This window comes from Talpa occidentalis, unplaced genomic scaffold (genome assembly GCF_014898055.3).
Source record: "Talpa occidentalis isolate TD23 unplaced genomic scaffold, MPIMG_talOcc4v2.1 talOcc4.12, whole genome shotgun sequence".
In the NCBI taxonomy this organism is placed as follows: domain Eukaryota; kingdom Metazoa; phylum Chordata; class Mammalia; order Eulipotyphla; family Talpidae; genus Talpa; species Talpa occidentalis.
In genome coordinates this window covers 7,426,708-7,440,885 of record NW_023601212.1, presented here as the reverse complement: position 1 = coordinate 7,440,885, position 14,178 = coordinate 7,426,708, and the positions used below count along the sequence as shown (strand labels likewise).

Sequence of the window (14,178 nt, the reverse complement as noted above, 5' to 3'; positions counted from 1 at the left end):
TTTGGGATTCAGCTAGGACTGGAGGCCAGGGGTGGGGTTGGCCTGCATCAGAGGAGTCTTAGAGGAAGGGCTGGACTCTGGTACTTCTCGGTCCATCTGTGGCTGGATGTCTGTCGTCCCTGAAACTGTAGCTCCTTGCCCGCCGTGGAGGATGCCATGCAGGCTCCTTGGCATTCGTGCTTGCTGAATAATGACCCAGAGGCACTCCTGCCCCGGAGAGGGTCCTCATAGAGGGAGGAGGAGCCTCCAAGGGAGGGCCTGAGCGTCGGTGTTCTCTCTCTCTCTCTTTCTCTCTCTCTCTCCAAATACCCCCTTTTTATAAGGACGCCAGTCATGTTGGATTAGGGTCACCCCACCCCAGTGTGACCTCATCATAACATAAGCAATGACCCTATTTCCAAATAAGGCCCTATTGTGAGGTCTGGGAGCTAGGATTTCATCATGTTGATTTTCTTTTGCGGGGTGGGGGAGAGGGGGGAGCAGTTCAACCCAAGACAGCAATACATTAAAATTAAAATAGGAAAAAGAACCAAAGAAGAGTAGTGACGTGACGTGGGGGGAAAAATGGCATCCACCGACCTGCTTGATGCCACAGACCTTCGATTTGTAAAGACTAGTGAGGCGAGGTGTGCCCGTCCCAGTTATCAGGTGGTGCTGAGACCCACAAACACGCCACCACCATGGGCGCTTTCCCGGGAGCAGGCAGCAGTTGGTGGGCAGCCTGCCTCCTGGGTGCCACCCCCTGGCTCCTACCTGAGCCAGCGTGTGTGAGAAGTGAAGCTAAAGAGATGGGAAAGTGAGCCGGAAGAGCAGGGCAGCAGGTGGGTGCTGGGCTCCCAGCAGCTGGTTACCTCCCAACACCTGTGTGGCCCGGGTCAGAAGGGTGCGGTCCTGCCTTCTGCTGTAGCTCCTTGGAGATCCTGGGGTGCAAATCTGATACGAAGAGTGTGATATTCTCAGTGCTGGGCGTGGGAAACACAAGTGGAAACCTAATTTTAACCCAGCAACAACAAAGGTTAACCTTCCTGGAAACGTGTCCTGCTTCCCAGGCCCCATCTGATGGGGAGGTTGTCTGAAACTCAGCCAGTTTTCCCCAATGAACCTGTGACATCCTTAGCCCCCCAGAATCACCCTCTTGCCCAGACATGGTACAGAGCAACAGCCAGGCCCAAGCCCACTCGGAGACCTGGCCAGGACCCACCCACTGCGTCCAAGTGGAGGGGGCCTGGCAGATGTGTGGGGTGGCCCAGGCCTAGGTGGCCAGGGAGCTTGACTGGGGACCTGCATCGGTGTCCCCCTGCTTAAGGTTTGCCCTCCTCTTGCCTATCTCACGTACGAAGCAGTCTGTGCAAGAGGCAGGCTCTCATCCCTTGGGCTCCTGCTCCAGGGGACACTGGGCAAAGTTCGGGGAGATCTGTGGTCATCACAGCTGGAGGTACCCCTGGCATCCAGTGCATGGGGCGGGGGCTGCTCCTCAACCCCACCCCAGCCCAGGGTAGTCCCTGCAGAGAGGGGCTTGCTCTCATATGAGCAGTGCAGAAGGGGAGGAGCCTGCGCTAAGTGACCTTCAGATCACAGACATTTCTGCAGGTCTCAGCACTGGGCGCAGCGCTTGCTGGGGCACTGGGAAGCTGAGCTGGCGCAGCAGCCGCTCCCTCACTCAGCACTTACCCCTCGGGAGGCTGCAGGGCCGACCTTGCAGAGTTAGGTGAATACCAGAGCTCAGAGCAGAGGCCCCTGCTTCCGCCTACGTGCCAGTGGGGTAGGGATGACAGCTCAGCCCACGAGCTGGGGGCTTCAGAGACTTCAGAGGCAGACATGCTGCCAGATGCTTTCACCTTGCACACCTACGGGGACATGCTGTCCTAGGAGCTGAGCTGGGGGGACCTCGGCGGGAGGGTAGACACTTGTTGGGCTGAGGAGGGGGACCTGGGGAGCCTCCTTGGCCAGAGCCAGGTGGAAGCAAATTTGCTTCACTCCTTTATTCCTTCTACAGAATATTTACTGAGCACTCAGGTGAGAGGTTGAGAAAAGGGAGCCCTCCAGGCCTGGGGATGGTTAGCGATGCAGGCTTTCTATGAAGGTCTAGTGAGTCAGTGTTTTTGGCCTTGTTGGCCTCTCTCGAAGCTAGAAGTCTCTGCCTTTATAAGTGTGAAGGTGAATGTCCATGGCTGTGTCTCAATAAAACTTTACTTGTAAACCTAAGTAGTGGGCCAGACTTGCCTGCAGGCTCTGGTAGATCTGTGTGGCCTGTTTCTTTGGTATCTGACACTCTTGATCACCCTCTTGCTCTATAAGGCCCCCTCCTGGCTTGGTGACCTCAGGCCGATGTTGTGCTTCTCTGAGCCTGTTTCCCCGTCTACAGAATCTCCTTATGTGAGTTTGTTTGGTGCTGTGGGACAGTGGTTTTCATGAGGGGATGATTCTGCCTCCCCCTGGGGAAACTGGCAATGTTTGGGGACATTCGTGGCTGTCATACAGGGATGCTCCTGGCATCAAGTGGGTGGAGGCCAGGCATGTTGCTCTGTACGCCACATAGCCCCACAGGGGAGGACCTGGTCCTGACTGTCAGTGTGCCCAGGAGGTTTACCGTGGCATCTCTGAACGTGTCTAGCAAGTTGTCTTGCAAAGGTCTGGATCTCACCTCTTGATACTGATCTTTCTTCGTTTCTTCCTCCCTTTGGATCACGACTTGACTAGTATTTTCCAAAAATCTCCACCCTTAACATGCCCTCATCCAGGGCCCAGCAGTAGCTGCACACTCAGCAGCCCCCGGAGTGGATGTGCATGTGGCTGAGAGCGCCCTGGACCTTCCAGAGGTTTCCTGAGCAGCCCCTGTGTCTGCAGGCTCCACCGTGGCTGATACAGGAGTCTGAGCCACCTGCCTCTTCTCCCCCTCCTCACTCCTTTCAAGAGCTAACTTCCCCTGCCAATTAGCATATCCTGTTTTTAGTGTCTTTCTTTTTGGGCTTTACATAATCGTCTCATTATTAGCTGCTGTCACGGGGACTTCATGTTCCCTCAATCATATTTTAAAGCATTCCCCAGCATAAGCAGCTAATTGCCTGTCGTTCCCTTTTCTTTTTTAAAATAAACTTTTCATTTTAGAATAGTTTAGATTCACAGGAAAATTGGGGAAGACAGTACAGCGCATTCCCAGATAACCCGCTCTCGTCGCCCGATCGTCAGCGTCTCCATTCGCCTGGCATGTTTGTCGTGAATGAGCTGACGCTGACATGTTCTTATTAACTGACGTCCACCCTCTATTTGGCTTTCTGTTGTCTCTCTTTAACACCCTTTTTCTGCACCAGGACCCCGTCCAGGCCCCGTATCGTCACGTCTCTTTAGCTGGTTTCTGATACTTTCCCTACGCGGAAGGCATTTATCATTCTCAGGATGGATTATTGGGGGATGCTAATAGTGGTTTTGCTGGTGATAAACAGCCCTGCCTAGATTGCTATGGAGACTTTCGCTCACCCAGTTTAGCCCTTTCAAATTCCCTTTGCAGCCAAGGCTTTCTAGCCATAGAGATGAGATATTTGCTAAAGAAAAGGGACTTCGGGCCTCCCTGGTGGCGCAGCAGTTGAGCGCTGGGTTGCGAAGCTGCCCGCAGCCTCTGGAGTGCTGGTTCCATCCCCGGCTGCTCCCCGGCCACCACAGGAGGGTCCCACATGGCGCGCAGACCTCTCCTGCCGCCCGCTGCTCCCCTCAGCAGTGTACTTCGGTCCTTCTGCCTGCTCTGCTCCCCGCTCTGGCTCTGGTGAATCCTCTCACCCTCCCGCGCTTCTGACTGTACCCAGTGCTCGTATAAATAAATAAATAAATAAATCTTTAAAAAAAAAAAAAAGAAAGAAAGAAAAGGGACTTCTCAGTGTGGTAGGGAAATATCAACTTTCTTCTCAATGTGAAAGAAACGAATCCCCTGTGAGTGTGTTTTTTGGGGTGGTCTGTGGTGACTTGGCTGCTGATGCTGAGGGGCAGTGGGGGGCTTTCTGAAGACCCAGGATCTGATTTCTGGATGAGGTTGGAATGCCGCATCTGCTGGGGCGCCGGGTCTGAGCATTGAATAGCTAAAATAGTGTCATTTACTCATAGATGGTCTTCTAGCCTGGGGGCGCAGATTACGGCACATGGGCTGAATCCAGGCCCCCCTCTTTTGGCAAATAAAGCTTTTTTGGCTCACGGCTACTCCATGTGTCTACCACGACCATCTGACACACAAAGCTGAAAAGACTTACTACCTGACTCTTCAAAGAATGCCAGTCCTGGGTCATTCAACAAAGTAGGTAATAGGAATTCTAAATAATAAAGCAATTATATACTATTAGCAACAGTCAGCCACTGATTTAAGCCTGTAATCCAAAAAACAAACCTGTGCTAGAGGAGCTGATATCACCTCCATGTCACAGATTGGGAAACTGAGGCAGGGAGGAGTTAGTAAAGCAGAAAGTCAGCATTTATGCCACCACACTGGCTTGCAGAAGCAAAAATATATATCTCCCACACCCCCTTCTCTAGGACTCAAGGTTGCTATTTTGGTTGTGAGTGGAAAATGAAATGTTTGTTTGCATTTTCTTTTCTTTTTTTTGGTTTTGGAAACTGGTCCTCTTCCCAAATCCACTGCCTGTCCCTCCATACAGTACAGTTCCAAGTGGTGGGGGTGAGATGGTTGCTGCCTAGCACAGTGGGGCCACCCTGCCCCCAGGGGCACTGGGTGATGTTGGGGATCTGTGATCTCACAGCTGGGGCACTCCTGGCATCAAGTGGGTGGGGGCAGCTCAGTGCCCCCCCCCCAGTGTCCAGGATGGCCCTCCACAGGGAATGAGCTGGCCTTCATCTTAGCAGTGTGGGGAGGATAAATTCCTGCTGGTCAGACTGGAGCTGCCCCTGACCACCATGCAGAGCCCCTGAGCCCCAGGGTGGCAGCCTCTGCAGTCTCCAGTCCTGCTCTCAGAGATCTGTAACCTTAGGGTCGAGTAGGTGGAGCCCTTTGGTCCTGTCCGATTCGGGTGCGATGGCATTGTCCTTGCTCACTGCCCCCAAATCAGCTGCGTGGCTGCTCCCCATGTCACCGCCTAGGCACATCCTGGAGTGTCTCGGAGCTGGGGCATCTGCCCTGTCCCCCAGGCATCTCCTCCCCCTCCATCTGTAATCAGAGCTCTGCAGGTGACATATTTAGATGGTTGCCTTGGTGATGAGTGAAGGCTGTGGTGATAACAGCAGCGAGTGACAGAGAGGACAGTGCTGCATTTCTATATCGAGCCTCCAGGAGACAAAGCCCCCCTGCCACATGCTGGCTGGCGGGGGTCAGCATGGACAGGGAAGGGGTTCCAACGCTGGCCCCACTGCTCCATTCCCAGAAGAGGGAACTCTAGCCACCAGTGGGGAGATCGGCCTGTGGCAAAATGCTGGGGCCTCGGCAGTCTCTTGTGAGGTGCGTGCTGGGTGCAGGGGTCTCAGCTGGGGTAGCTGCCCCCAGGGACAGTGGGCAATGCCTGGGAGTGTCTATGGTTGTCACAGCTGGGGGTGCTTCTGGCATTGAGTGGGTGGTAAGGCCAGGGATGCTGTCCCACACCCCACAATACCTAGGATGGCCCCTCAAAGAGAGTGATGCAGCCTTTGTGCCAGCCATGTTGAGGGGGTGAGGCCTGCGTTAGAGGGAAGCAGATAAAGGCAGGGGATTTGTTCAGTTTGAGGAGCTTGGTGCTGGCATTCACATCTTGACGATCTGTTGAATCCCAAAGCCTTCCTTTTCTCACCCTGGAGGTTCTGCTGCCCTCCCCTCATTGGATTTACTCCCCTCGTTGGGGTCTTGTGTTTCCCCAAATTATGAAGTTGATCAGTGTTTGGAAAACCAGAAATTAAAAACCCAGTGCTGTTCAGTCTTGACATTAAAAACTAAAGGTAGACCAAACATCTGCATGGAGATGTCAAGTCTCTCAGTTAGGTGTTGCTGTGTGACATATTACTACTCCTCCCCCCACCAAAAAAAAAATATTTTCAAGAACAAGCATTTCTTTTCCTACCATTTCTATGGGTCAGGGATTTGGAAGCATTTTACCTGGGTGATCCTGGCTCAGTCCCTTGGGACACTGCAGAGCACGTGTCAGGTGGGGCTCCTCACCTGGAGGTTCAGCTGGAGTGGAAGGAGCCACTTCTGCAGTGGCTTCCTCATGTGACTGCTGTCCGGAGCCTCAGTATTTCCCCATTGGGCCTCACCTCGGAGCTGCTTGAGCATCCTCACAATATGGCGGGTGCCTTCCCGTGGAGCAAGTAATCCCTAAGCTAGCAAGCAGGAAGCTGCCCTGCCAACTGTGGCCTTGGCTTGAGAGACTTGCTGTCATTTCTAACATAGTTGGTCACACAGACCAACACTAAAGCAAAGTGGGCAGAGCTCCACAGGGCAGGGCTGTCAGGAGATTGGGAGAGTGTTTGGGGACTGGTTACCTTGGCAGATGAAATCATCTGTGAGAGCCAGTCAATATGGAGACACTCATTTATTTGCCCAATGTCCTTAAAAAAAAAAAATAAGGCACACCACCTGCCATCAAAGAAATGCTATGTTAAGCCATGGATTGAGTGATTTCACCATGAATTAGCAGTTGGTGGAGTTTTGAACACAGGCTTCCCCCAGAGCATTCTGGATAGAATTACAGTTTTTGAAACAGTTCTTGGGGTGCCTTTTGTCCTCTTATTTTGGCTGCTTTCACTTTTGCCCCTGAAAAATCTTTGACATCAGAAACAGGTGCCTGAGAGGAAATGGCTTGTCCTTTCCGTGCAGTGCTGGAGCAGGCTACGGAAGTGTCATACCAGCAGGTGGGAGGAACTGGATCTCCCCAATGGGGGTGACCACTGAACAAGCCACAGTTGGGCCTAACCATTCAGACCCTGGTTGATTTAACTGGAGGATGAAGGGACAGGTGCACCTGCTTAGCCCACCCTGCTGAGAGCAGCTCGTCTTTCTCCATTATCCTTCCCACTAGCCCAGTGGGTTTGTGAGTGTCCGAGGGGGCTGCCTGTGACTGCTTCTACCCGAGGTCCTGTCTCATCTGCTCGTGGAGCTGCTGTGGCCACCGGGCCTGGGTTGGGGGGCCCTCTGGTCCGGGTCAGCCCAGGCCCAAGCATTCAGGAAATGTTGATCTTTGTGGTCTCAGGTCACTTTGGTACTGGCAGGGTCTTTGGGGAAAAGTGGAAAGTCCGTGTGGCCCAGATTGACTGGGCTCTGCTCAGGGTCTTGTCTGCAGCAGGGGTGGGGTGGAAGGAATCCGCTGGAAAGGAGAAGTGGTGTGGCTGGGATGGGCTCTCTCCCCCCTCCCCACCCCCACTTTTTTTTTTTTAATAATAAATTTTATTTTTGTATTCCCCATACAATTTCAACCCCTCCATTCTGACCCCAATCCCTCCCCTCCTTCCCCCCACCCCACAAAAAGTGTCTCTGGTTCATAATTTTTGTTGATTTTCACTTTCTTATAGTTATTCAATTTCCTGGTCCCTTATTTAAGTTTTCTAGATTCCTGCTATGAGTGAGACCATCCAGTGTTTTCCTTTTTCTTTCTGGCTTATTTCGCTGAGCATGATCCCTTCCAGCGCCATCCATGTTGCTGCAAATTGCATGTGTTTATCTTTTTTGAATGCTGAGTAATATTCCATGGTATCTATGTACCACATCTTCTTGATCCAGTCATCTATTTTTGGGCATCTGGGCTGTTTCCAAAGCTTAGCTATTGTAAATAGTGCTGCTATAAACATAGGGGTGCAGGTGTTCTTTGGAATGGATGTTTCTGTGTCCTTTGGGTAAATACCTAGGAGTGGAATTGCTGGATCCTATGGAAGCTCTATGTTTAGTAGGTACAGAAATCTCCACACAGCTCTCCATAGTGGTTGGACCAGTTTGCACTCGCACCAACAGTGCAGGAGAGTTCCTTTTTCTCCACACCTTCGCCAACATTTGTTGTTGCTAGTTTTTTTAATATGTGCCATTCTCACTGGTGTAAGGTGGTATCTCATGGTAGTTTTGATTTGCATTTCCCTGATTACAAGTGATGTTGAACATTTTTTCATATGCCTGTTGGCCATTTGCATTTCCTCTTCAGAGAAGTTTCTTTTTAGCTCTTCTGCCCATTTTTTGACTTAGGGTTCTGCCATCCGCCGCATCAACACAAAACATATGAGACTTTAATGGGAAGGAACTTTAATACAATTTGGAAACAATACAGGAAAGGCAAAGAATCTAGTTTCTAAATGAAGCACCCAAAGTTACCCTTCCCCTCGTGGGTAAAAGTCCATCCAAATGGGATCGGCCCAGAGCAAGGCCCCAAAGCTGCCACAAGTCTAAAGCATTTTCCAGTGGGGACCCTCAGAAAAGGGTCAGAAACAACCAGACAAGCCTGGAAGGAAAAGAGCAAAATCAAAATCAAGATAAAAGCTGCCATTGTCACCTCCCCACGGGTCTCACCCACATCTGTGTCACCCAGTCCACGACCAAAAGACAAGCGCAGTTTCTTCACGTGTCTCTAGGCTCCATGCGCCTCCTCCAGGTCTCCTGGCTCCATCCTGCTCCTTCCTTCTCCCCACCCCCACTTTCTAAAATCAGAATTCCTGATTCTTACTGTAATGACTCTTCTTCTTTTTTTCCCAAAGATTTAAAAAATTTTTTTTATTTATACAATAGCTGGGGTACAGGCCAGAGATGAGGGGGTGGTGAGAGGACTTACCAGAGACAGAGCGGGGAGCAGAACAGGCAGACTGACCAAGATACACTGCTGAGGGGAGCAGCAGGGAGACAGGAGAGGTCTGCTGTGCCATGTGGGTAGCTCCCTGGCCGGCTGGGAATCGAACCGGTGCTATAGAGGCTGCAGACAGCTTCACAGCACTGCACTCAACCCGCTGCGCCACAGGGGTGGCCCCTCTTCATGTAATAACTCTTCTAACCTGTCACTCAAGGCCCCCTGTCTGACTCCCTTATTTAGAATAAGTCTGTACTTAACAAGGTCGATAGCTTCCTGGAGGCTGCGACTAAGCAAAACAGCGGCATCAGGTCCTTGGCTAACGCCGAGTCACTCAGCATTGACGGGATCGCTCTTTACTCATCCATGTTGTCATGAAACGTTGCACAAAATGGTAGTATTCAAGGGCCCACTGTAGGTTTGTTTTCAGAAGATTGGAACAGAGTACAGTTCCCACATAGCCTGGCCCCCACGCACGCGCACTTGCCCCCGTCACCAGTGTCACCACCGTCTTGCATTAGTGTGGCACTTTGTTGCAACCCATGAGCCAGTTACAGTCACTAACCAAATTCCGGAGTTGGCAGCTGTATCCGTCATGGGGTTGTACTTTCTGTGAGTTTGGACAACTGTATGGCATGTACCCACCAAGTCATTTCATTCCCTACAAACTCCCTTTGCTACCCTTCGTCATCCCTTCCGCCCTCCTCACTCCACCCCTGGCAGCTGCTGTCTCCATAGTTACCTTCTTGGAATGCCACGTAGGTGGGAACACACGTGTGCAGCCTTTTCAGATCGCCTTCTTTCCCTTCTAACCTGCATCTGAGCTTCCTCCATGTCTTCTTGTTGCTCGGTAGCTCATTTCTTTTTACCACCAAATGATATTCCAGGGCTTCCCTGGTGGCCTAGGGGTTAAGTCTCAGCACAACAGCCTGAGTTCGATCCCTGGCCAGGGACCTGACCCACATGGCGCAGCAGACCTCTCCTGTCTCCCCGCTGTTCCCCTCAGCAGTGCATTTCAGTAGATCCACCTGTTCTGCTCCCCACTCTGTCTCTGGTGAATCCTCTCACCACCCCCCACCTCTGGTCTGTACTCCAGCTCTTCTATGCAAAAAAAAAAAAAAAAAAATAGACCATTGCATGAAAACCCTCTTTTATGCATAGACCCGAATAGGAAGCACCCACATGCCCACCTCTGAACTAAAAACCCAGGGCCTGGATATTCCTCAGGACTGCCTTTGAGGTCCCCAGCACGAGTGCCTGCCTCCCACCTGCAAGGCCACCACCCTGAGCCACCATTCGTCTCCTGTCTTCTGCTTCCCTTTTTTCTTGACCACGGGTATTCCCGGAGAAGAATATTTTAAGACCATGACCGTGGTGGCCTCACTGTGCCTCCTGCCGGCTTGGAAGCCACCTCCAGGCATCCTAATATCTGAGCTTGGAGGTGCCCCCCAAGCCTCCAGTCGATGGCGCAGTCAGTGTCGTTTTCCCTTGGAGGGGATGACATGCCTTATAATCAGTAGTATCTTCCATTTAATAACCTATGGTAACTGCAAGCCAGAGAGAGAGAGAGAGAGAGAGAGAGAAATTAGTCTTTCATTGTTTCCTGGGAATGCCCCCAAAAAGGAGAGACTGTTTTTAAGTAGATTTTTACTCCTCCAAATCTATTTTAGAAAGGGGAGTTGTTTTTAATTTTGTAAATAGGAGCTTGGCGGGGGGGTAAATAGGAGCTCACACGGCATGCAGTCTTTGGGGATCCATCTGTACATGTAATGTTAAATAGCTAAATTCACTCACATCATCTGATGTTCCAGTGTGTGGTCAGCTGAATAATTGCCTCCAAAGACCGCTGTGCCCCTGTTCTAGGGGCCCGTGAATGGGCCGCCTCCGGTGGTAAAGGGACTCTGCAGGTGGTATTGAGGTGAGGCCCCAGAGATGGGGGTCCTGGGTAACAGGGTCAGTGTCCTCCCAAGGAGGGTCCTTGCAGTGGGAGAAGGAGGATTGGAGGCGCGTCTGGCTGTGAGGGTAGAGTAAGGGCCTGAGCCCAGATGCAGCGCCTCTAGAGGCTGAACGGACAGGAGATGGGCCCCTGAAGCCTCAAGGTGCAGCCTGCCCCAGCGGGGTTAGCCCCAGGAGGCTGTGTCAGATGCTTGTCCTCCAGAACTAAGATCAGTGGGGTGGTTGTCACCCTAGGTGGCAGCCCCCCCCCGCCCCCGCCGCCGACAGCAGCTGCAGGGAGCTCACTCACAGCAGCCTCTCGTGGGCCTGGAGTACAGTGTCCTGCTGACAGCCGCACTCAGTGGTTCCCCCTCCTGGGGATGACTGTGGTCCTGTCTGCATGACGGCTGTTCCCAGGCAGAGGAAAGTCTGTCTTCAGGGCAGCAGCCTGTCCCCGAGTGGGGTGCTGAGGTGAAGGGACCCCTATTTCTAGAGGGAGGCACAGTGGCATTTGTACACAGCGGGTCTCTGCAGATGTGTGTTGCTTATGCAAGCCCTTTGAAAGCGCGCTGGCAGCTTTGTTCTAGCAAATGGTGGTGACTGGCTGTCTCCTCCCCAGGTAGGACGTTGTGGGGGGGGGGGCGGGGAGGCTCCTCATCCCAAACTCGCTGGAGACAGGGTCTGAAGAGGTATGAGTCACTGTGTCCTTTCAGGCCTGTCTTGCTTCAGCAGGGACCCTCCATCTCCTGCATCCCATTTCACAACTGCTCCCCCAGGTCTGGGAGCTCAAGACCTCCCCCCACCCCCACTCAGCTGGGGGGCATTATTCTAAGGGGCGCTTTCAGGATTCACAAAAGAAACCACCAGGAGAGCCTTGTGTTCAGTTTTGTCTTCCTTTCTCAAGGTGACCACGTCTGGGGCCCGCAGGCACAGGGCGGCACAAGGCAGGTTCACTGTGGCTTCTGGCAGACAGCTAAGGAGAGTCCAGGAGCCCTCAGTGGATTTTTTAGGCTTTAATGCTCTCTCAGGGGCAGGCAGGGAGGTGCACATGGGCGTGCCAGGCAGGGAGGCTGGCATTCAAGGGCCCGGCAGGGGCAGGGGGCTAGGGCTAGGCAGGCAACCGAGCCTCCCAGCCCGCCACGAATCTCTGTAAGCTCTCTCTGGCTCCCTCCGGCCTTCTCTCGTGGCCTTACCGCTCCTGTAGTCACGCGTCCTCCCGCAGCCGTCCTCCGTCGCTGAGTGATGCCGCCCTTACAGCCCTGCCCTCCAGGCTCAGGTGTGCGCACTTACGCAGGCGTGCGCACCCAGGCTCCAGGTGTCCACAACCAGGCACACGCGCCCCGCGGCCACGCTCCCAAGCGCCCCTGCGTTGACACATCAGGGCCGCTGGTGATAGCCACAGAGGCTAGTGGCGCAGAAAGCCTGATTAATTCACTTACCCTACACCACGGCACAGTGGAAAGCCCAGAGCCGAGAGGTAGCCGGTTACGGGGCTTGCTCAGGCCCACTGCTAACTGCTCAGCCCATGCGCTTCCCAAGCATCATCCCCATGTTCCTCCTGCTCCAGGGGCCACTCCTACGACACTGACAGGACACATGAGATCCCAGGAATCACCAGTGCCCGAGTGCCAGGCTCTGCCAGAGCTGGATGGCCAGAACACAGGGTGATCCCTGGGGTTGGGTCCTCCCCTCTCATGGGGACACTTGGCCTTGAACCATCAGAGGCAAACGGGCCCAGCGCGGGGTCTCCGCGGGGTGGGCATTGCCCTGGGACTAGCCAGTGGCCTGTGAATGTCCTGACAGTCCCCCGATGGCCCCTGATGTAAATGATGTGCTTTCCAAGAGCAGTTCGTCTCTGACCAAGGCACTTGGTGCTCCCTACCTTCTGGCTCTGTCATCTGGGCTGGGGTCGGTGCTGCTGGTGGCTCCTGAGGGCAGCTTCCAGGTGAGGCCGGCAGCCTGGCTGGAGCAGGCTCTGCTGTCACTGGCTTGAAATTTGTGCTGATTTTTGAGTCAGGGGTTCCTTTTGCCTCTGGCTTTGTAAATGCCACGTAGGTCCTTCTGGGTCCCACCTCCTGGCTCTACTGCTGGCCCTTCGGGGGGTCCTGGGGCTCTCCACAATGGGGAGGGGTGCCCAGGGCACAGCCCAGAGCCAGCTTGGTGGGACTGGCTCGCGGCCCTGGGGACAGAGCTTCAGGGACATGTTCTGCCCATGCTGCTCTCTGCTGAAGCCCACGCCCATCCGGCTCCATCTCAAGTCCAAGTTCAGGGACCCAAGAACAGCCATCAGCTGGCGTTAAAGGGCTGGGGGAAGGGAGCTTTGCATTGGCAGATGTGAGGGCAGAGTGAGAAGCCATCTTAAAAATGATTCACACGCTACTCAGCGACCAAAAAAGACAAACTCATGCTATTTGCCGCAACGTGGATGGAGCTGGAAGGGATGGTGCTCAGCGAGATAAGTCAGAAGGAGAAAGATAAATACCGGATGGTCTCACTTATATGTGGAATATAGAGAAACCCAACAAAGGGTCAGGCACAAACTTTGAAAGCTGACCACGGATCTGAGGCCTCCACGAGGGGAGGGCGGCAAAGAGAGGTGAGACGGGAGGGGAAGAGCACATTGCACTGTGACTGAGGCTACCAGAAGGGGGGTGATGGGGTACCGCGAAGGGGGGAGGAGACCAAGGGAGGATGACTGGTGGTGGGTGGGTGAAGTAACTCACACTTGTGGAGGTGTAAACCTACACCCCAAGGCATGTACTGTGATGGAAATCAACGTCACCTCAATAATTATAACTTTAAGAAAAGAGGTTTGAAGGGGGAAAAAAAAGATTCATAAAACCTGAGTGTCCACAGCAGTGTGGTTTATAGCCAGTAGAAACAGCCTGGGTGTCCCTCCTGTGACGAGAGGATGAGCCCAGCATGGCTCCCCAAAACGAGAACATCATTCGACCATGAAAGGGGGGCAGCTCTGACACTTGCCACCCCGGGGAGGACCCTGAACACTCACCGCTCAGGGAGAGAAGCCAGACACACGAGTCCACGCGGTGTGAGTCCATGACGAGAAACGTCCAGGACAGGCCCAGCCACAGCCAGGGAGTGGGTTTATGGTGCTAGGCCTGGGGAGGGGATGGGGAGACGCTACTGGGGAGGGGGTTTCCTTTAGGGGTGACACAGTGTTCTGAAATTGGTTGTGGCTTCAGTCGAAGGACTTTATGAGTAGGCCATAAACCACTGAGTTGTGCTCTTTCAGAGGGCGGCTTGTATGGCATGAAATTGTGTGGCTTTTTCATGCCTAAAAATTGATCCCCAATTTATTAGACACTGGCTCCTGGTTTTGATAATGTCCCCCAGTCATGAAGGTGCCACCGCTGGTGGAGCAGAGTGAAGCATGCCCAGGACCCTCTGTACTGTTGTTGCAACTTCTTGGGAGTCTTTGATTGAGCTTGCAGACGTTGAAGGACCCTGTGTGTAGACGGTCCCTGCAGGGTTGAGGCAGGTCTTGACCTCTAGGTCC

The 14,178-nt window shown here is 53.3% G+C and overlaps 1 protein-coding gene across 1 annotated transcript in view; it reads left to right on the top strand.

Moving 5' to 3' along the window:
• The window catches only part of GNG7 (G protein subunit gamma 7), a 134,499-nt gene that overhangs the window by 25,590 nt on the left and 94,731 nt on the right, over positions 1–14,178 (top strand). The gene's annotated exons all lie outside the window — the stretch shown is intronic.